We start from the raw sequence: 24,405 nt of genomic DNA, 5'->3' as shown, positions 1-24,405 counted from the left end.
GACGGATTTCTCGGAAGTCGACCTGCGTCGCCGTCGGGGTCAAGAGGAAGTGACGTTATTTATTCCCACATCCTACATGTGGATGTGAGATGGCGTGTTTATATTGTTGAATTTGACCTGCCCTGAAAACGCGCATAGCTTGTGTGCTGTGTTGTATGAATGGAATGTAAACAGCAGCATTGTGCACGTGCACGTGCACGTGCATTGCAGCATATCCAGGGCAGCGAACAATAACAATTTGGCGATATTTTCGTGTGTTACGGCCACAGATAACCACGATTGTGGTAAGGAAATGTCTCGTGAGTCAAGTGAGAATCAAGCAGACACATTTAACATGTCTAATGCAGAAATAGGAGAAGAAAAGCAGCCCAAAATGATCGAGATCGAGAGAAAATTTCTTGTGACAGGAGATACGGGTAAGAAGATATTGAATGCCGGTGGAACGTACAGTGGTGTGGTAACTCTAACTGACAGTTATTTTGACAATGAAAATTACAGTTTAACCAAGGGAGACTTCTGGTTGCGACGTAGGAATGATCAGTGGGAACTGAAGATGCCTCCTAAAATTCGAGAAGAAAAATCTACATGCACACAGTACGAGGAAGTGACAAGCGAGCGAGACATTGTTTCTAAGGTGGCAGCCATTTTGTGCAACACTGCAAATCAAAACAATGATGACACTGTGAATGGAAACGATCAAATTTATGGGTTGAATGATGTTCAGACATTGGTTAAAAAGTTTGATCTCAAGCCCTTTGCAGAACTTGTTACGAATCGCAAGAACTATCGTATGAACAATGAGATTTCAGTCACTATCGATGAGACGGACTTTGGTTTTCGTGTTGGCGAGATAGAGATGATGGTTCAAAGTAGTGATGCTGACGTCATGAAGGATGCTGTAGCTAAAATTGATGGAGTGGCACAAAGTTTAGGTATGCTATGATGCGATTTCATGAATGAATTCATTATTAATGAGACACATAATACAAGATAGACTACATTGTATTTCAATATGGCATTATGGGATTCATTTTATACATGTTATTAGTTTTTCGATCATTTTGACTTCTGGGCCCCATTGCATAAAACTTACCGTTGATGGTAACTTGCCATCAATGGCAACTACCATGGTAACAGGGCTCAACAGCCAATCAAAATCAAGGTTTCCATGGTATTTACCATTGATGGTAAACTTACCATCAATGATAAGTTTTGTGCAATGGGGCCTGTCCGAGTGAAATGTGCGATGTTTAAAGTTCTAGGTCTATGCGATTATCACTCGACGGTATGTGGGACTTCATTTAGGCTTAAACCTTAAATAGCAACAATATAAAAAGGAACACTGATATCATCAAGTATACTGCATTAAACCCATCTGATTGGAGTTGTTTAAACATATTTGTCTTTTGACGCTCTTCGATTAAGCCAGACATAGGTCTAGTCTCAGGTGAACATATTCAGAACAAAATAGACTGATTTTTCAGTCTAGCTTAAAAATTTGATTTACTTCATATACTGGATGTTTGCAAAAATGTAAATTGAAGTGCTTGAAAGATTTAGGCCGTATGTTTCACTCATTGAAACTGTATGCCTGACAGCTGCAATACGACTAGGAAAAATGTGATTTGTTGTAGTAAACAATCTTTTCACTATATTGTAGTAAAATATTGGTTCCACATGCACTTGTATTTTCTAGTCATGACCAGCTGTGCAAGACCAAGGAAAGATAATTGGTGATAGTGATCTGTAAACCACTCTCTCGTTTTTTTTTGTTAGTAAAGTTATTCAAATGGTAAACTATATCCACCTCATTGCAAATTCATGCATCTTTCTTAATTCAGTGTCAGCAGAATTGTGATATTTATTACGTTATGAAATGAAGAAGAAAAACATCTACTGAGAGCTAGAAAGAGGTAAGCTGTGTCTTAAGGACATACCGGTAGGTGAATGCCCTCCTGGCTCTAATGTAGAGCTTCCCTGCACTCTCCAATAACATATTCCTAAGAACTATTAATATAGGCATTTATTTTGTATGGGTCCCCTCATTTGGATCAATATTAATACAGTGTATTTCTTTTCTCAAATTGGAGAATAGCCAACTGAAGTTATGGAAAGTAAGTGACATTAAAGATAAAGTTGAGTTCTGGTAATGCGATTGCATTGTGAAAGAAAAGGTGTGGAATGGATCAGAAAAAGTTGATCATGTAGCATGTAAGTATTGGTGTGTACTGCAAGGTTCTGGATTCATCAAAATCATAATAAATTTGGTCCAGTCTTGGTAAAGTAACAAGCATTGTACACAGAAAGATGTATATGGGACTACACAAATGGTGTCAGGGCTACTTACATGGATTTCCTTATCTTTATATGCTCATTACTCAGCCAGTATACATTAACTACCAAAATTGTTTGGCAAATGACATTTATTTGTGATCTTGAACATGCAGTGTAAGCTTTGTTTGATTCTGTGAGAATTTATTTTTCTTTGTTTACCAGAACTTAAGTTTATCTTTAATATGTAGTTTAGAATAAAGGAAATAGAATTTGTATACAGGTAGTTGTTATTTGAAATTTTCTTCTGCTTCACCTCCTGAGTCCTCATCCCTTTTCTTCCTAGCTTGGTTGAGTCATAAAGAACTTAACAAATGTTGGAGCTACAGTAGTATGTAATATAGTTTGTACTCCTCTTTTAAGTATGTTATAACTTTCACGTTTACACTTGCACACATACAAGCTCACATTAGGTGTACACACCCTTTAGTGTGAATACATCCAGATTTACCATTGTATACATAACATGTATGGCCTATTGCAGGAAACTGAAAATTGTGTGATCACATTCGAGTGACAATAAAAGTGATATCTTTTGTGCTGTGTTTTCAGTAATAAACAATGGTTGTTGTGTACAGTACAATAATCATTTGTTTGCAATCTTACTCAAATAGTTATACAAATCATGAAGTGAAGCCATACCTGACAATTATCAAACCATGTAATGGTGGTAGATATAAAGTTCTGACATGTTTGCATTAACAGGGTGGGTGTTCACAAACACACTCATATTTGCATACATTTATGAATCATTCCACCATATTCCCTTTACTAGTTTGGACATAGTCTAAATGTTTACCTCACAGAATTTGCTCTTTGTATAAAGCAGCCTTTCTGCTAATGCAAAGTTTAAGTCATTATCTTGGTTAAAGTAGCAAGATACACAACAATTAAACAAGTACATATATGGAGTATGATTATATCATTACTTTACTCTCCCAAATAGAGAAGGGAATCATAGCCCAGTAGTAGTTGCATTGAAGAAAAGAAAAAGTTATTACCCTGGAAGTCAGACTATTCGTCCAGCTCTGCTGATGTTAAAGGTAATGGCCCGAATTCACAAAGGAGGTTTGTCGACAAACCTCCTTTTGTTTCGCCAAACCTCCTTTTGTTCTTTACAAACCAGGTTTGTAAAAAATGCGTAAAAACGCGTCATATGACGTACGAAAACCAAGGTTTGACGACAAACCTCCTTTGGGAATTCGGGCCACTATGTCCCATTTGCAGGCCCAAAAAATGAAAAGGTTAAATTCCAACAGCATTTGAAAAATAATATTAATTTAGAACTTCCCTTTAAAAAAAACGCAGCTTGAAAATGTCTTTAAGTGAGAAAATAACGACTATCAGTTGTCGAACAGTTACAGAGCCAGTAAGTAATAGTCTGATTTTCAGTCCATTGTACCTAATGGTCGTATGTTTTATGCTGCGCAAAGATTCAATCAGTTTTATTTTGGCCATTAAAGAAGTGGGTTATTGATGTAGACAATTGCTCATGTACCCTTTACAGCTCATTTTATGTATGTTATTACCAAAGAAGAAAAAAGCCACTCAGTAGTGTCTGACAGTGAAGTCTAGCAAGTAAACAGGTCTCCTTGCATAATTTGAATATTAGGACACTGCCAACGTTTAAATTTCACAGATAGGACATACATGGACATATTCATAATTCCCGCAAAGTTCTACAGAATTTGATATTGGCTGCAAAAGGGACATACATGTAGTACCTTAAAAGAAAAAAACATCTTGGCAAACAGAATGCAGATTTATCTTTGTATTACTAACTCTCTGTATTTCTCTCCAATGAGCTGTGAAAATTTATCATTTGCTAAAAAACTACTAGGGAGTTATCAAAAGTCTAAATATAGCATATTTGATAATAATCAAGTTCCCACTACTATTTATTTTTGCCCTTCATCTTCTCCTGACTGTACAATTTCCTTTTTCTTTTTCTATCATATAAGATTCTTTAAGATAATACATTTTTCTAATAAAGATTCTATATTTTACAAATCATATCAGGATTTTTTTTCCTGTGTCTTGTTTTATGAGAAATTGAGATTCAAACCTTTATGATAATCTCATGTCTCTAAGCTGCCATTACTGGTAATGTTTAAAGACATCCCTTGCTAAACTCATTATCTTTACATCACGTCTACAGTGTGAGTCAATAAACATTAAACTTCTATCTAACCCCAACCCATCAAACGGCCAACTATTTGTGTGTTCATGATTTAGCTCTAGCTAATGTAGTTCTAATCAGGTTATCTTCGTGGATGAGAGTTGGATTATAATTGGGTTAAATGGTTTGCAGTTTGAGCTCCAGCTATAGCACCAATGTCCTTTGACAAGACAACGTTTGCCCCTCTTCACCCAGGTAAAGTAGGTGGTTACCTTACAGGAAAATATTCCTTTAATGTTTTTAGTGGCTTAGGGCAGCTGGGCTTAAGTAAGGGTAATGGGTGTACTTTAAAGGTGCCTAGATTATCCCTTAGACTGATGTATGTGTGTAGTGCTCTACATATTACTAATATCAGTATTATAATATTGGAAAAGAACAATGCTCCGTCATTAGCATTTAAATATTTTTAACTATCATACTATGGTAAAGGAAAGAATATCATAAACAGGTATATCATATTGATTTAAACTATTTTGTAAATGGTTGTTTTATTGACTCACCCTGTATAAAAGATGAAGAAATAGTGTGCTGTACACTCATCAACATTGGATTTAGAGAGAATATGATTATAATGTAAATTGCAGTTATGAAAGCAAATATTTTGAATAATCTTAATCCTTAATACCTAAATGCTGCAAAGGGATTTCCTCCTTGAATAATCAACACATTGTAGCTCAGATAATGTGACAAAGGGAAAATCCCTTCGAAATATCAAAACTGATTTCATTATATATATATATAGCTTGGTGTTGAATATAATGACTCCAATCCACCTACCAGTACCAACCAACATTGAAGAGAGGACCATAGTTAATGATCACCATTGTTTGCTAGCAAATATTAGCTTCCTGAATGGTTCATATTTTATGGATCCTATACATTGTGTGGCCCACGTGGTCGGGTCCGTTAAAGCACATGGCAATAAAGTATAATCCCTACCATAATAAATTGCTTAACAAATCATATATATCGTCACGAAGTGACAGTAGTGAAAAAAATTGCATTCACTTTGCGTTACGATTTTCCTCACTACCGTCACTTCGTGAAAACAAGGACGATATGTACATGAGAAAGAATCATTCTAAAATATTCTTCTAAAGACTTCATTATATAAATCTATAGATTCTTAACAATTTCAGAATTTATAATTTACTAGTGCCACCATGAACCTTATCCAGAGGATGTTAAACTAAAATTAATCATTGATCTGTTACTAACTCTCTTGACCACACAACAACAACCAATTGTGACTTCGGACTCCTTTCAGCAACTTAAAAACAGGACATCACTTTGTCAAGCTGCCAAGTTCAAACAACAACAACAACAACAGTGTATTTGATATCCAATGAAAAACTCATCTTTACCGGTGAATTTAGTTACAAATGTAGTCTATTCCCATATGGTCTACACCCATCCTGTCTACTATCCATCCACCTTGTCTAATATTCATTTCGTCTTCTTATCATTTGGTCTAATTACCATTTAGGCTAACAACTATTTGGTCTTATCTTCAATTGGTCTACTTCCCATTTGATCTATTGATAATTTACCATCTGGCATCTTTACCCTCATGGGAACTTTGGAAATGGCTTCCAAAATTATTCTCCATTTTATTGAAGCTCAGTAAATAATAATAATAATAATAATAATAATAATAATAATAATAATACTCAGTTTTTATATAGCGCAAATGACAATTAAGTCTCTAAGCGCTATGGAATTAGAAGAAAAACAAGACTTTGATAACATTATATACTGTTTTATATGACAATAAATATTATAGACAAGTCAACTGGACGTTTCACAACCATTCAGGTTTGCTTCATCAGGCTGATTAGTCTGATATATCTTGCAGTCTATCCATGTTTTTGTCTCCTCAGATGATATTCAACTATTGCATGATCTTTTATGACTTTTTTTAAATCTCCAGGCATGGAAGACTTTGGTTCGTTGTCTGTGGCTGATTATCTGGATGATGCTATTCTATCTCACATCTCAAACTGCATCTAACATTCTACTAAAATGCACATGTAAGTCCTATGTAATACAGATTGCTCTGATTAAAATAGGGGCTTATAACATATCTCTTTTTTAAAGCCAAAGGGTTTTAACTCATATAATTTTACATAGAGTTAATATCTTTCTGGCTATAAGTACCGGTAGACAATGTTAACAATACTTATAACAAAAGCTACAATAAAGGTCTCCGTACCATATGGAGGAAGACTTATGGATCCGAGGAAAATCGGTACTGAAAATTCATTGGCATACATGTAAATCAGTTGGCAACTCCACTATCCAATACCTTTTCCAAATTAATTTTAGTACACCCCTTTTAAATTATTGAAATTGTTACTGGTCTTTTGGGAGTGACCCCTTTGATAATCCGATGTACATGTTAAAGGTATTACAAAGTTTTGGGAAATGTTGAAAAATGGGTGGATAATGATTCTTAACAATTTTGATAAATTTGGATGCCCCTGTGGATGTATTAAAAACACCAGAAATTTTAGCCCCTTAAACAATTCTGCTTTCGAGAAAAATTAAATATAAAGATTTACCGGTGCTCCCGGTAAATTTTGATAAATTTCAAATAGCTCCTACGGCCGGTATAATGGTAGCTGCAACCATGAAAATCTCAGAGTATGTAGTTGTGGTACATTATTTCCGAACGAGAATAGCTAATCGGTCGATTTTAGTCAATAAACATTGTTTTATAGCTTGATTAATATCTTGACCTTGAGAGGGAGCTATTCAACATAAAATGTTTATTATTTACAATTTCATAGCTTTAGAGTCGATTTCGACCGCGACAACGATCACTGAATATTGTAGGATCGTATATGCTTCCAATATGTTCATTTGAACCAAATTCATGACCCCATAACAAAACTTTGTATTACCTTTAATACGGCTTGCAAATTTTGTTGATGTTCCAGCATCATCTGTTGAGAGCCAGAAAGGCACTGACCTGAATTAACAAAGGAGGTTTAAATCTTCATTTACATAACCCATGGTCTAAAATAAGCGCAAAATAAGAGTGACACAGCTAGAGGTCCAATATTAGACCTGTGCAAGGCAAGGTATGCTTAATCTGCGCTAATTTTAAAATTAGGTAAATGAAGATTTAAACCATGGGTAAAATTTAAACCTCCTTTGTGAATTCAGTCCACTATGTCTTTGTAAAAGAAGTAATGCCCTTCTGGCTCCAAACAGACAACGCAACATCTGAAGCTCTATCTTGCTCTCAGCTCCAGTTCATGAAGTGGGTATCCTTTACTCCCAGTACCGAGTCTGGAGGAGCTAGACTAATACCCTGTACCTCACTGTTCTCGTTTTGTGGGAGATTCATTGACACACCAGACTATAACTCAATTTCATGAATTATTTTCGCACCCTTTAGTTAAACGACAACAAAAACATACCCATAGTTCGGGGGTATGAGCTCTGATCCAAAGTTTGAAAATTGTGTCATAGATTCACTCTCACCCTAATCAACAGAAATCTGGGAAAATTCCCAATGTAATGCGTACTCTGTATGCCCGACCATTGACCCTTTTCTCACTTTTACATTGCGGATTAAAGAATTCCCAAATAGATCGCATATTAGTGTAGCCCCTCTTTGGTGCCACATAAGTAAAAAGGGATTAACCCCTTTAAAGTATGGCATTAATAGCTATACCTACAGTAGTGATCGATAGGAGAGATTTTGTTGTAACTTTGTGGCGAAAGCAAATTGTTTATATTAGCGAATAGTTCTTGTGAGTGAGTCTTGCCAGAGGTTCCACCTTTTAACCTATAGGGCCTATAGGGTGAAACTTCTCGGAACTTCTTGGACTGCTCCATATTAATTGCTATAGGGGTAGAAAGCTTTTAAGATAAAAGTATATTTCATATTTGTATGTTATCTGTTAATTCTAGTTGTTATCACTTTGCATTACTTTGCTTAGGATATATATTCAATGTCTTATATTGCTGTATAAATGACTCACGGATCAACAGCCACAACCAACTATTACTATTCAGACCCCTTTCCTATAATAATGGTATATTCGATATACCAACATCCAAGATTTTCTTGAGGCATCTTCCTTCTTTCACTATTACGAAGATGGAGAGGAAGCATCCTCGAAACATCAGTCTTCAATAACTTCTGTTTTTCCCTGCCCTTTCAGGTAAGATCTAAAAGTCATTTATTTATATTTGATTATTTCAATGTTCAATAGTTTGTTATACATTATATATATATATATATATATACCATTACTAGATAATAGATGTGACATATCTCTATAATCATGTGACACTGTGTGTCTCACCAACTTCTTAATTGGAACAGTATGACTAAGTTTACTTTTATACATCTGGAGATAGATTTAATATCATATACCATTATCTTTATATAAATCTCACTCAAGATAAGCAGTTATTTGAATGTTACTAACCATTTTCAATGATTGTTCATGGTCAAGCACTTGTTGCTTAGTATTGTCTAGCAGCGCGTGCACCGAGCGATTTGTATAATTATATCCTTTGGAAATCAGCGCCAAAGTTATAAGTAATGGGCTATTCCAAAACAAACAAACAGTATTACCCTGGTCAAGCAGATAGGTTGAGTTCTCTATCTTGCCGCAGTAATACTGTGCGAACTCTAATGTATGTGATTAAAGACTTTCCTGAACAATATTGTGCAAGACCACCTCTTGAATTGCATACATTGTTTATAAATATGATGTACTAACACAGTTATTATAAAATATCAATATGATAGTTATTAATTATTCTCTAAAGATATACCATGATTTATCATTAAGTATCTAAACTATATTTTATTGATTAAATGCTTCTTTCACTATTACGAAGATGGAGAGGAAGCATCCTCGAAACATCAGTCTTCAATAACTTCTGTTTTTCCCTGCCCTTTCAGATCAGGCTAAAGGTCGTCACCTCATGACACCCCTGTCAACCTGAGACCCTCTGTAATTTGTCAAACTTTAATAGTTTTGTTTTAAGCCATAGAGATAATATCTCAACTTATTGCCATGAAGTTAATGTAATGTAACCAGGAGTTACAGATTCTTGTAAATATATTGTAAATATGCTTTGTATTACTCAATAATAAAGGAACTTATACATTTCCTTTATATTGCCTAGTTCTCTAGTTTATTTCAAGATAGGCTAGATTCGTGTTGATTGAGAATGAATGAGTGTGTGTGCTGTAATTGTTTGATTTAAACTTGTTTCTGTGGAACCGACAGGTGGGGAACTTAACTAAATTCCGCTGCGCTAGATAAATTAATGATCCTCTCCCCACCCAAGAAAGTCCGGTGCTACAATTGGTAGCAGAGCGAGGTTTATTTTCTGTTAGTATTCATCACTGTAATGTCATATCAATTGTTAAGTAAATTGATCATGCCCAAAGCGGTGATACAATCCTTTTGAATATCTTCTTAATAGGCGGTGAGGTGAGAGTAGGTTTTTGAACTTATAGGTATTGTGTGGAAATACCTTAGGAACGATACATACCATATAGTTTGGGTTTGTTCTGTTTGTTTGTTGTTGGATTTAATCCTTTCTCTGCACCATCAGTTGTTGTTTAAATAAGAAGATACGAAGTAGGAGTGCATAGCAGGTCATAGAACACCTTCCTTGCAGTACGCTGTTTTGTTTTTGTTGTTGTTAGATCGCTCACTTTTGGTTCATTTCTGTTACTGATTAATATAGGGTATATAGACTATTCCAAATTGAATATTGGTCTATCAATCAATCATCTAATAGGTTTTGACGGAACTGTTTGATTTGGTTCCACTTCTCATTATTTACGACATTACTTTCTTGTTCCTGTCGTTAGTTTTACTTCTGTTGTTTTATTCCATCCTACTGATTACAATTTAGTAATACATTATTCTCGTGTAGATTTATGGTCCTTTTATTTCATCAATTTGACCATTTGACTTGATAGATAATTTGGGTAGATAATTGCCCACTGTACTCCCTCCTCTTTTCCTCATTATTTGCTTAATTTTATTTAATCATGTCTGTGGAAGATGTAGATTCCGCCGTTGCTCCTGCCTCTGAGGTTCAGGAAGATTCACCTGTCCCAACCTTAGACACATTAAGTACTTTCCTCAGTGAGGCTGGCATTAGTCGAACCCAGTTGAACAACTTAGTTAGGGGTAGTAGTGCACGACCCTCTCAAAATGTCCCCCATTCCGAGCCATCCCAGATTCGCTTGCCAAGGCTTGGGCTCTTTTCTGGAAAGGAGCCCATGAAGCAAGGGGAAGTGGACTGGGAGACGTTTCACGACGTTGCAAAAGAGATTGCTGCCATGACTGGCATCAATGAGCAGTCAAAGCGTCGTGAAATCGTCACCCGCCTGGTGATACCTGCTAAGGACTTTGCGAAACAAGTCACGGCGGACTCCACCGCTTTTGATCTATTGACTTTTCTGGACAGCATCTATGGTGCTGTTCAAAACAACAACCTGTTGCTTCAGGAATTCATGGGGATGGTTCAGGAGAAAAATGAGAAGCCATCTGACTTCCTGAAGAGGTTACAGCTAAAGGTCAGTAGATTAATTGAGGTTGGGGAGTTTACACCAGATGCGGGAACCCAAAAGCTACTAGATAAATTCAAGTTGGGATGCCACGACGAATACATCCTAACCATAACTAGTTTGCACAACCAGATAGTTGCACCCCCCTTCCAGAAATTAATTAGTGTAGTAAGAGAGGCTGAGGCAACGAGGGATGCCAAAATTGCCCAATACAAACCAAACCCCAACCCCAAGCAGCCGGCAAGGAGCTATAGCCAGCAGTTAGATACCCTAAGCTTATATGGGCAATCTAGCCCATTTCCCTCTCAAACAAAGAAGGGGAGTTATACAAGTAATAGTAATAATAAATCTAAGAAGTCCCATTCCCCTGATCCTAGCCGTCCCAAACCCACCACCAGATGCCCAGTTAGGGTACTGGTGTGCTACAAGTGTGGCGAGTTTGACCACTATGAGAAAGATTGCAAAAACGCACCAAACGAGGAGAAGAAAAATAGGAACCTTGCCCGAAGGAAAGAGATAATAGAGGCCTGGGAGGCAATGAATAAGGAAACAACCCCAGATAATTCCCCAAACTAGGAAGGACCCCCGTTAGTGGGCGGACGAGTGGTCACCATAAAAAGCGCCCTCATTGTTTGTCACATAGTATAGATGATGTAGAAGTAGACATCCCAGCAGGTCTGGTAGGAGAGCCATGTGAAACTGCCTGCGTAGTCGGCAACACCTCCACTACCTGTCTTATCGACAGTGGAAGTGCTGTCACTACCATCCAAAAACAGTTTTACATTCAATATTTACGAGACAAATACCCCTTACAACGGCTATTAGGTACATCATTACGGATTGAAGGAGCCAATGGCAAACCAGTCCTGTACGAAGGATATATTTCCATCCCTATCACCCTCCCCAAAAACATTGTAGGAATAGATACCCCTGTAAATGTGTTAGCGATTATTGTAACATGCCCGATATCTTGTCCTTCCCCAATCATTGTAGGCACCAATGTGTTCCGAGGTCTTGCAAAGTCCTGCAGGGCACACCTGGGTCCCAAGTTTCTATCTAGACTAGATGTTCCACCAACAGTTCTTGCATGTTACCAGAGGGCTGTCAAGGAGGAGAGGATGGGTGATCCCATTACTGGTAGAGTGGGACAGGTGAAGTGTAGGTTACGCCATCCTGTCACACTGAAACCCTCCGAGATAGTAGAGGTGGCAGGAACCCTCTACAGTACTTTGCCCAAAGGTAAACATGAGGTTCTGATTCAAGAGGTGGAGGAAACTGACGGAATACCAGGTATTCAAGTGGTTAATTCTATCCACGAGGTGCGAAGAAAGAAGGCCAAGATGCGGGTTACAATAGGTAATGATACAAACATGCCTATTACACTCCACAATAGGCAGGTAATTGCTGTTGCATATACCTATATGTGGAGTAGGCCTGTATCCCAGGTTTGTGAAAACCTTAAACGAATGATGATAGAAGAAGAGAGTGAAGATAGTTCAAATACTAGAGTACCGTGTTATTTCACCTCCTCACCTAAGAGGGTGAGTGAGGATGATGATGACGAAGATAGTTCTTTCGATTATGACATTGCCCCAAGTGTCCCTGAAGCTATTGCAGACTCCTTGAGGCAACAGTTGGACCAACTTGATGGCTTATTTGCCAAACATGATCTTGATTATGGCTGTGCTAAGGACGTGGAGCATAGCATCAATTTATCAGACACGACTCCGTGGAATGCACGAGCACGTCCCATTCCACAAAACATGTATGAAGAAGCACGACAACTTTTTCAAGGACTCCTGGATGCAGGATTGATTAGGCCCTCTGAGAGTGCTTATAGCTCACCTGTATGTCTAGTACGCAAGAAGTCAGGAAAACTGAGGATGACAGTAGACTATCGGCAACCGAATAGGCGTGTTATCCCAGATGCGTACAGCATACCAAAGGTAGAGGATCTTTTCAATTCTCTCCATGGGTCGAAATTCTTCACAGTGGTCGATCTCAAAGGTGCATTCTTTCAGATTCCACTTCGTGAAGAGGACAGAAAGTACAGCGCTTTCAACACTCCATTTGGGTTGTTTGAATTCAAACGAATGCCACAGGGCCTTAAATCAAGCCCTGCCCAAATGCAGAGATTAGTTGAGCGTTGTCTTGGAGAATGCTCCCTCAGGGAAGCGATCGCTTACATTGACGACATTGTCATCCATGCCCCGTCCGTAGAAGAGTGTATTGAACGTACGTCTAGAGTCCTCCGCAGAGTTAGAGACTTTGGGCTTACCCTAGAGAGATCTAAGTGCCACTTCCTGTACCAAAGTATCTCTCATCTCGGTCATGAAATAAGTGGCGAAGGAATTCGCCCATGTCCGTTGAAGATTCAGGATGTGGTACACTGGAAAAGGCCTGACAATGTTCAACAACTCCGGCAATGGCTTGGCTTCTGTGGGTATTACCGTAGGTTCTGCAAGAATTTCAGCAAGATATGCAGGCCACTGAATGACCTACTAAGCGGCCTGTCAATGCCACGGAAAGACAACAGTACCCCCTCCGAGCGCTCCAAGGTAAGAAGGGCACAACTCGAGCCATTTCGTGAGAAATGGACCGAGAGGTGTGAAGAAGCCTTTGGAGAGCTCAAAAAGATGCTTACGTCAGCACCTGTTCTTGGGTTTGCAGACCTTGCTCAACCATATGAACTCCACTGTGATGCTTCAGGATTTGGGCTTGGAGCTGTATTATACCAGGAACAGGATGGCGTAAAGCGGGTGATATCATATGCATCTAGAGGGTTGAGCAATTCCGAGAGAAACTACTGCGCATGGAAGCGCGAATTCCTATGCCTCAAATGGGCTGTCACTGAGAAATTCTCAGATTATCTGTATGGCACCAAATTCTTGGCCATTACAGATAACAATCCCCTCACCTATGTCATGACATCAGCAAAACTTGATGCCACAGGACAGAGGTGGGTTGCTAACCTGTCTGTCTATGACTTTGAAATCAGGTACTGTCCTGGAAAGAACCTGAATGATGCCGACTCTCTCAGTAGAAGACCTAACCTCCTCCCGGATGATGAACAAATCGATGAAGAGGTAAACAATCAAGTTGAATTTCTTAGGTCTCGAGTAAAGGTTGTCGATAATTCTCAAATTAACGCAATCTTCCAAGGTCACATTCATGTTCCCCAACAGCATTTTCAACAGTCAGGAAAAGGCAAGACAGGGCTGCCAGAACCTACGCCTCTAACTATTGCTGCCAACCTGGCAATGCAGCCTGCAGGTATACCTGATCCTTATGTTAAGGGTATCCAGGGAGACCATGCACTGCCAGGAATCAGTGATGGTGAATGGCAACAATTCCAGTGTGTGGATCCAGATATTCATGCGGTAAGGATACTTAAAGAAATGCAGTCACGCCCTTCCTTGAAAGATAGGAAGCAAGCGAGCCCAAAGCTAAGAGTGCTTTACCGTGAGTTGAACAGGCTGGTTCTACACAATGGGGTCCTCTATAGAGAGACGAAAGATCCCTCATCTGGTGAGATGAGACGCCAGCTGGTAATCCCAGATGGACATGTTGATCAAGCCATTCGTGGTATTCACGATGAATGTGGTCATCTGGGATTTGACAAGAGCATCTCCCTTGCCAGAACTAGATTTTATTTCCCCTTCATGGCTTCTTCCATCAAGAAATGGATCGACAGATGTGATCGATGCATCAAGAGGAAGAGAAAGCAAGAGAAGGCAGAAATGGACTCGATCATAACAACTCAACCTTTGGAGTTATTATGCATCGATTTCCTGAGCATTGAACCAGACAATGGAGGTATTGAGAATGTGTTGGTAATGACTGATCACTTTAGTAAGTACGCCGTTGCTGTACCTACTAAAGACCAGCGTAGTAACACAGTGGCAAAGGCACTCTGGGACAATTTTATTGTCCATTATGGGTGGCCTGCCAAGATTCTTTCTGATCAAGCACAAGATTTTAACTCCCGCTTGATTCAGGAACTGTGCGCTATGGCTGGTGTGACAAAGGTAAGGACTACACCTTACCATCCACAGTCTAATCCAGTGGAAAGATTCAATCGTGTCTTATTAGATATGCTTGGATGCCTTTCAGACAAGAGCAAATCCAAGTGGAGGCGACATGTCAGTACACTGGTGCATGCATATAATGTGTGTGAGCATGACACAACACATTTCTCACCATATTTCTTAATGTTTGGTAGGAATGCTCGATTACCAATTGACCTTGCCTTAGGGATAAACCCACAGTGGTCAGTACATAGTGATAGGACAACATATGTCAAGACGCTGCGTGAGCAGCTTGCAGAGGCATATGAATTGGCCGGGAGAAATATGGCAGCCCGTAGTAGTGCCAACAAACGGCACTACGATCAAAAGGCCAAGGCACCTGTTCTGGAGGAAGGTGACCATGTTCTAGTCAAAAATGTACACCTAAGAGGCAAACACAAGCTAGCAAATAGGTGGGGTGATGATGTGTATGTGGTTCTGTCCAGGATGGATGACTCGCCTGTGTACCGAGTGCAAAAGGTGGGTAGTGACCTTGCACCCAAGGTCCTCCATCGGAACCTCTTGTTGCCATATGATGGGCAACAGGTATCAGAACCAGAGGGGGTTGACTCAACTCCTCCAAAGACACCCATCACCCGACAGAAATCTAAAGGTAGGTCACAAGAGATGAACACCCATCAAGAATGTTCATCTGAGCCTGCTGAGAGTGATGACTATGATGATAATCCCTTATTTGTCCCAATTAGCTCTGATAATGGAGAAGATACTACGGTAAACGATTCCGACCCCATTATAGGAAATGCCCCTTCTAACTCCAGTACAGGAGTAGTGGCATCGGAAGAACCCGAAGTTCTCCGTACCAGCCCCTCAGTCGTTGATAACTCGTGTCAGTTAGATAATAACCCTTCTGAAAATATTTTACAAGTTAGTGGAGATGGTGACATTGTTAGCAAAACTGAGGAGATTACGTCTGAAGAAACGGGTACAGTAATCAGGAATGAGGAAGATAAAGTTGTTGAGAATAATGATCCGATCAGAAAGGAAACCAAAACTCTACAGTCACCTGAGAAAGATAAAGGTGAGCATGAGGGTATAGCAGTAGATGAAAACGCACCCTCAATGAGTGAACCACAAGTGAGAAGATCAGCCAGGAATAACAAAGGTGTAGGTCCCAATAAACTTGTCTATCACCATCCTGGTGAACCGCTTAATGCAGATTTTAAGCTTGTCCTTGTCCAGCAAATGCGAGCATTTATGGAAAACCTGTTATGAATATAGAAACAAGTAACTATCTTTATATGAATAGTGCTCTTGTATGTGTGTTTGATTGTGATATGATTTTACAGTTTGATGTATTTGATGTACATCCTATGTTTGAGTCATAGTAACTGCAGATAGTGTAGGGTTATTTTTGTTACATAATTGACATATTTGTACTTAGATAACCTTCATTTTGCAAGTTTTTTGTTGTTCAGAACTTAAGTTAATGGAATAATTAACTTATTATGTGTAATGAATTGGCATAACTTAACTAAGTTAGTAAGTTAGGCATGAGGGTTCTCAGAGGAGCTGAGTGGTAGGACTCCATCTGCTCGCATCATGGATGAGACCAGGACCACTGTCAGAGTTCTACCATCGGGGAAGCTACTCTTCGCCAGACATTAGCACTCAGAACAAGATGACACCAGTAGAGAGACATTTTCGCAAAGTCGCTGAGATAAAATGCATCGTTGGAACTTGGACGTCAGTCATAATAAGATGGGTGACACAGAGACGCATATCAATACTTACATTAATGAACTGCAACATTAACTAGTGTCTGATTATACACACTGTGACTGTAAGTCAGGGACAATAGTCCTGAGCCCATGTACATTGATTTGAATGATTCAAGACGGTCCTACTTTCATGGATCAGGACCTTATATGCATCAAACAGCAGAGACTGCGTCATATGCATCAGGGAAGATGACATACAACAGACTCTTCGGCAACAATGGGATTCTGGGAATCTCAATTCTTCAGTTGCAACTGGCTGTCATACTTTGGTTGAATGTTCTGTGGAGCATATGAAAATCATTATGTGCATATATTATCTATGATCGTTTTTATTTTTCCTCGTGGCGGGATATTTTTTTAAGGGGGGAAGAGTTGTAGCCCCTCTTTGGTGCCACATAAGTAAAAAGGGATTAACCCCTTTAAAGTATGGCATTAATAGCTATACCTACAGTAGTGATCGATAGGAGAGATTTTGTTGTAACTTTGTGGCGAAAGCAAATTGTTTATATTAGCGAATAGTTCTTGTGAGTGAGTCTTGCCAGAGGTTCCACCTTTTAACCTATAGGGCCTATAGGGTGAAACTTCTCGGAACTTCTTGGACTGCTCCATATTAATTGCTATAGGGGTAGAAAGCTTTTAAGATAAAAGTATATTTCATATTTGTATGTTATCTGTTAATTCTAGTTGTTATCACTTTGCATTACTTTGCTTAGGATATATATTCAATGTCTTATATTGCTGTATAAATGACTCACGGATCAACAGCCACAACCAACTATTACTATTCAGACCCCTTTCCTATAATAATGGTATATTCGATATACCAACATCCAAGATTTTCTTGAGGCATCTTCCTTCTTTCACTATTACGAAGATGGAGAGGAAGCATCCTCGAAACATCAGTCTTCAATAACTTCTGTTTTTCCCTGCCCTTTCAGGTAAGATCTAAAAGTCATTTATTTATATTTGATTATTTCAATGTTCAATAGTTTGTTATACATTATATATATATATATATATATACCATTACTAGATAATAGATGTGACATATCTCTATAATCATGTGACACTGTGTGTCTCACCAACTTCTTAATTGGAACAGTATGACTAAGTTTACTTTTATACATCTGGAGATAGATTTAATATCATATACCATTATCTTTATATAAATCTCACTCAAGATAAGCAGTTATTTGAATGTTACTAACCATTTTCAATGATTGTTCATGGTCAAGCACTTGTTGCTTAGTATTGTCTAGCAGCGCGTGCACCGAGCGATTTGTATAATTATATCCTTTGGAAATCAGCGCCAAAGTTATAAGTAATGGGCTATTCCAAAACAAACAAACAGTATTACCCTGGTCAAGCAGATAGGTTGAGTTCTCTATCTTGCCGCAGTAATACTGTGCGAACTCTAATGTATGTGATTAAAGACTTTCCTGAACAATATTGTGCAAGACCACCTCTTGAATTGCATACATTGTTTATAAATATGATGTACTAACACAGTTATTATAAAATATCAATATGATAGTTATTAATTATTCTCTAAAGATATACCATGATTTATCATTAAGTATCTAAACTATATTTTATTGATTAAATGCTTCTTTCACTATTACGAAGATGGAGAGGAAGCATCCTCGAAACATCAGTCTTCAATAACTTCTGTTTTTCCCTGCCCTTTCAGATCAGGCTAAAGGTCGTCACCTCATGACACCCCTGTCAACCTGAGACCCTCTGTAATTTGTCAAACTTTAATAGTTTTGTTTTAAGCCATAGAGATAATATCTCAACTTATTGCCATGAAGTTAATGTAATGTAACCAGGAGTTACAGATTCTTGTAAATATATTGTAAATATGCTTTGTATTACTCAATAATAAAGGAACTTATACATTTCCTTTATATTGCCTAGTTCTCTAGTTTATTTTGAGATAGACTAGATTCGTGTTGATTGAGTATGAATGAGTTTGTGTGCTGTAATTGTTTGATTTAAACTTGTTTCTGTGGACCCGACAGGTGGGGAACTTAACTAAATTCCGCTGCGCTAGATAAATTAATGATCCTCTCCCCACCCAAGAAAGTCCGGTGCTACATTAGCATCAGTTAATTATTAACTGAAGAGCAATTCCATTTTCTTTTCTACATTGATCTGTTTGATTGATTTTGATACATTTTTAATAATCATTCTGATTATAACACAGGCCTATGTGACATATTATTTTGATCTATTCAACAATACATGTGTTTGTGATATATCAAGGATGTTTTAGCACTTTCAAATTATTCTCCTTTTTTTTTTTTTTTTTTGCAATTGGAAATTGGGATACCGGTAAAAGGATGTAAAGATTAATGACGGATTTGTATCAAGGCAGGATGATTGGTCTTTGTTGCTGGAAGCATGTACAGTACATACTAACATTTAAAATACAAGTACCTGACTATGAATAATCAATATTTGGAATGGAATATTCACCATAATTTACTGATTAGATAGCTTCACAACCTTCTTCAGTGCTAATGTCGTCGCCAGGGTGGCAGAAGGGCGTTAGGTCGAATTTCAGGTCAAAATGAAACATTAAGCAGAAGGGCGTGAGCACTAAATCACCACAAACTTTTATAAAACTGACTTATTTCCGAGAAAAAAAATTATGGCTGTGTTCTACTATAATATTTCTATTACGGTAGTCTTTTAAGTTTTAAACCAATTTTCCGGACGGAAAGTAGTTTAAATATAAAACAAATTTTTAAATGCGAATAATTCGAAAAGTAATTTTTGAGTCGCTCGCGCACTAACACCCTTCTGCCAGCCGGCCGACGATATGTCATGAAGCCCACACAATTTGATCACACCTCATACAATACAATAGTGAGGTTAACAGGTAAATATTTGACTTCTCTATTGTTGTTCATTAGGGCATTGTAGGCCTTTTGATTATCTTCTTTGAATCGTTACTTTCTATTCTAAATGTTGATGATACCATATGTGAAAATTGTACTCTTCTGAAATATGTTCAGGCCTTCATGTACATGCGTAATTGCAAAATAATGCAAAATAATTATTTTGCATTTGAGAAGTAGCTTTGTTTTGTTTTAGCATTATTTTGTATGTTTTATTGTGGATGAAATTATGATGAAACAAATGCTACATTATTTTGCAACCTTCCCTTTTATAAAAATGAAAGTAAAATTGGTGGGTGCAAATACTGCTAATATCTGTATGTACAGGTATTTTAGTTTAGTTATTACTCAATTAATGATGTAAAATGATCAGTCGGCATAAACTAGAAGATTTCCGGTTCAGAAGACCACCTTCCTTCTCTTCATCAAATCTGAGATTTAATCACCTTTGATATTGTTGACATAGCACGTCTAGGAAGTGAAATGCTAAGATAGCGCTATTGTTTGAGGGCGACCCTTTGATCTCTGTAACTCCAAGTAGGACTAGAGAGGGTTCGGTTTCATGATTAGTTTCTCAGCTGTGGGAGTGCTTGCTCATTTCATATAAACGCTTCCTATTTCCTGCATTACTAATAATTATTCCTTCTTTTCTCTTTTTAATTGCATCTGTGAGAGTAAAGAATGCCATATTTGTCAATATCCTGCTGTTGAAATGAAGGGGAAATAGGCCACAGCAGCCAGGAGGGAATGATCACTCAAGTCAAACGCTGTTTAGATATGAGCCCTTAAACCGCTTAAAGGGATCGTTAACAATGTTAAATCTGAGATGCACGGACCTACATATTATTAGTGTCTGTGATATAGTGTAATATTGAAGCCCTAAAAAAATTGCGCTTCAAAATGATCAAGAAGTGCCTCAAAGTAAAAATCTATGAGTGACCGGTTTTACCATACTCGTTTTCCCCAATAGACTGTAGTGTTATGAAAACCGTCAGGCGAACGGTTTTCAAAATTTGTAATTCCAATCATAAATATCTTGATAATCAGACAGGCGATCGGCTTGTGAAAGTCATGGGGTTCCTGACTGACTGAAAGGTTTATAATTATCATTGCATCATGAGCTAAATCTAGAATTTTGTTTCAGAATCTGAGACAAAGTTACCGGATCCCTTTAAAATAAAACGCTGCAACAAAATGTGATGAGGCCTAGACCTGTCGTTCCTGTATCTCATCATACTTACAAAGAATACTGTAGAACTGTTGCACAAGTATGACCATACAGTAGGTTTGCGGGTGCACCATGTGAGAGAGAGAGAGAGGGTTGAGATGTCCTGAAAAGGACTCTGACTCGGTAATCTTTCTTGGGGGTGTGGTAGTCCTGAAAAGGACTGTTTGTTATCTTATTACCATTATCGTATGACCATATCTTTGATATTAAATTACTTAACATGGACTCTTACTATTAGATATTACTATAACGTTTTGCCTCTGCATTTCATTTATTTTTTGCAAGTATTTTAAGGTTGTTTACATCATGTCTCAATGAGGCTTTATGGGTTGATCTTTCAGCACAAGTTAAATTGCACCTTTAAAAAAGCCCCCTCAATGATTCAAGCAGTTTTACAGGTGAATCTTACGTGCTGTTATACTACCAGGGATATCGTATGGTAGCAAAGATAAAGACCATCATGATCTCTTAAAGACAACCTACAGTCATTTACTTAATTGTGGACATTAAACCCATAATAATCCAAACTAACTCGTGTTTTGTCTGATAATGTACAGTTTGCTCCGATAATTATCTTCATGATCAATCCTGTATGGATGTAATTAAGCTGTGGATGGGTTGTTAAGGAATGCAACTGAAATAACAAACCCAGTTTCGTTTCTAGATTTGATTGTTTAGAAGAGCAGGATGTGAACAAACCTTTCATGTTAAGACTATTGAAATCTACTCATGCTACTCATTAAGCTAAGAACAGTGTGGTTGTATAGAGTTTTCATATGTCATACATGTAATGATGTATATGATATCAGATAGTAGTCATGATAATAACGAGGTTGTTTTATGTAAATAAACTAAACATCACATCATGATAGCTATATTTATCATTTTACATTGAGCACTTAAGGTATACATAAGGAGTAGTTTAGCCAAGCTGCCTCACGGAACTTAAAGCATTCAAGGAATATCTTCCTTTTGAGATAAATACTATCTACACCTAGGTTGGGAGTGGCAAATGTAGATTAATGCCTTTCTAAAGGATCTTAGTGTCATGGCAGATGATTGAACCTTGTACCCTATATTATATCCAAATCCTGGGTTATTTTCCACTAGACCACAACACCTTGACACAAGGGCCAAGCAATATACACCGAGATCTGGTAAAATTCTTATAAAATGATCCTTATTGGCCTTAATTGACGAGAATTTTATCTTGTTTTAATTTGTATAATGACAGACCTCACCCCAGGTAGCCCCTACACTAGGTCTCTTGAGATGTATTACCGATGCACAGGTGACGTCAGATGACCAACAAATATGCTAATCTTTTCTATCTTTTCTCTCTTTTTATGTGTTCTCACCTTTTTTCACCTAGCTGTGTCATCTGTGCCTGATTAGAGAGAAGTTGATGAGTCAGACTGAATTCTTATGTTTAATGCAACCATCTTTACAAGAGGCCTTGTCAAATTTCAACCTCAAATTGCAATTAGATTGTCCATCAGTAGTTGACTTTTTCTCCGTCTTAATTCTTGTGACTCACACTTTATGTAAAACATCCAACACAATTTAAGGCTATCCTGTTTTTATTCTTTGTAGAATGGATGATTTTCTATACTGTGAGTGATAAAGTTGGCTTTTATAAAAAGGTGTTATTCAACAGCATTCAAACCTATCTAAAAGTACAATCCTTTATTATTGTAAACAATACTGGTCTCCAGATAAACTTCTTCAGTCATTAATCTATATCTATTGAATTTCAAAACATTTGATTCTACAACATTATTATTTTTCATTGAAAGACACAATGTTACAAACACTGACCATGTTTCTCTCTTTTTCTCTCCTTTTTGGTCTTTCTATCATTGCAGGCTTTTCCAATCTAGTCTCAGTTCAAGGCAAACTGGAAGCTTATTTGTTGGCCAACAATCCTGTTCACTACCAGACACTGATGGATGCTGGCATTTTGAAGGATTGCAGATAGTCTACACATGCTGGGGCAAAGACTATACCACTATCATCACCATCATATCAATGAATGAACATGAAATAACATACCGGTAGTCTATTCTACCCCAGTATTTAATGTGCATAGTTATGTACGTAACTATTTGATGATGATCTATGTAGAATGATCATGCTCTGATGGATGAGTGCTGTGATGACCATCTTTTCTTTGGTTCTAAGATTGTAAAGAAGAAAGCATTATTTTCATGCAATTATCCACCAATTTTATAATTTGTATTCAGCCTTTTTGTCCATCATGATGTGAATGCATGGGGCATTTTCTTCACCACCGTATTGTCAATTAGACTAGTAGTAGTATCATGCATCAGAATTTGAATGTAATGAGTGGTTTAAAGTCACCCCCACCGCCACAACCATAGTTAGACCGGTATCAAGCATCAAGATTTGAATGTAAGGAGTGGTTTAATGTCACCCCCACCGCCACACCCATAGTTATACCGGTATCAAGCATCAAGATTTGAATGTAAGGAGTGGTTTAAAGTCACCCCCACCGCCACACCCATAGTGATTGCGGTATCAAGCATCGAGATTTGAATGTAAGAAGTGGTATAAAGTCACCCCCACCGCCACACCCATAGTTATACCGGTATCATGCATCAAGATTTGAATGTAAGGAGTGGTTTAAAGTCACCCCCACCGCCACACCCATAGTGATTGCGGTATCAAGCATCGAGATTTGAATGTAAGAAGTGGTATAAAGTCACCCCCACCGCCACACCCATAGTTATACCGGTATCAAGCAGCAAGATTTGAATGTAATGAGTGGTTTAATGTCATCTCCACTGCCACACCCATAGTTATACCGGTACCAAGCATCGAGATTTGAATGAGAAGAGTGGTATAAAAGTCATCCCCACCGCCACACCCATAGTTATTCTTGTATCAAACAACAAGGTTTTTAACTTTCCACTTTTAAATTAGATTGAAGCTTTGTTAAAATATGTGTCTTTTATGCAATCTCACTGAAAAACTAAAGAAATATGAACACATCTCCCTCAACTATAAATAATTTAGTTATACAAACATCAAGATCATCAATTATACAGAATGTTTTGAAACAGGGAGAAGGGTGTGGTTTGTAGATAAATCTTACATTGGAATACCTTGTTGTTCTGAATGTTCTGAATTTCTTTGACTGAATTTGTTGTTTGTTTTGTTTTTAGGCCTGTCTCATGAATCTTTATCTCTGTCCCAATACAAAACCTCTATCATTTCAAATGTATTTGAATAGTACTGTACTGTATAATGCTGTAGATATAGTCAAGTACATGTATTATGTATGCATGAAGGCAATCAGAAGCAGAGCGGATCGACTATGGATTACTTTCTTCTCATTCATTCACTCTAACCAAGTAAAGTAATCCTCAATCCACTTTTCCA

General features: G+C 37.8%; 1 long non-coding RNA gene across 1 annotated transcript; it reads left to right on the top strand.

The window, feature by feature from the left end:
* LOC100893163 lies at window positions 1-22,973 on the top strand. Its single transcript, XR_143567.3, has 3 exons — window positions 1-932; window positions 6,441-6,540; window positions 22,869-22,973. It is a non-coding gene; the product is annotated as a thiamine-triphosphatase (long non-coding RNA).
* Window positions 22,974-24,405: the final 1,432 nt, after the last annotated feature.

Source organism: Strongylocentrotus purpuratus, unplaced genomic scaffold, assembly GCF_000002235.5.
Source record: "Strongylocentrotus purpuratus isolate Spur 01 unplaced genomic scaffold, Spur_5.0 spur5_scaffold_8, whole genome shotgun sequence".
NCBI lineage: Eukaryota > Metazoa > Echinodermata > Echinoidea > Camarodonta > Strongylocentrotidae > Strongylocentrotus > Strongylocentrotus purpuratus.
The sequence above is the reverse complement of the archived record's forward strand: the minus strand, read 5'-3'. Positions and strand labels throughout refer to the sequence as shown.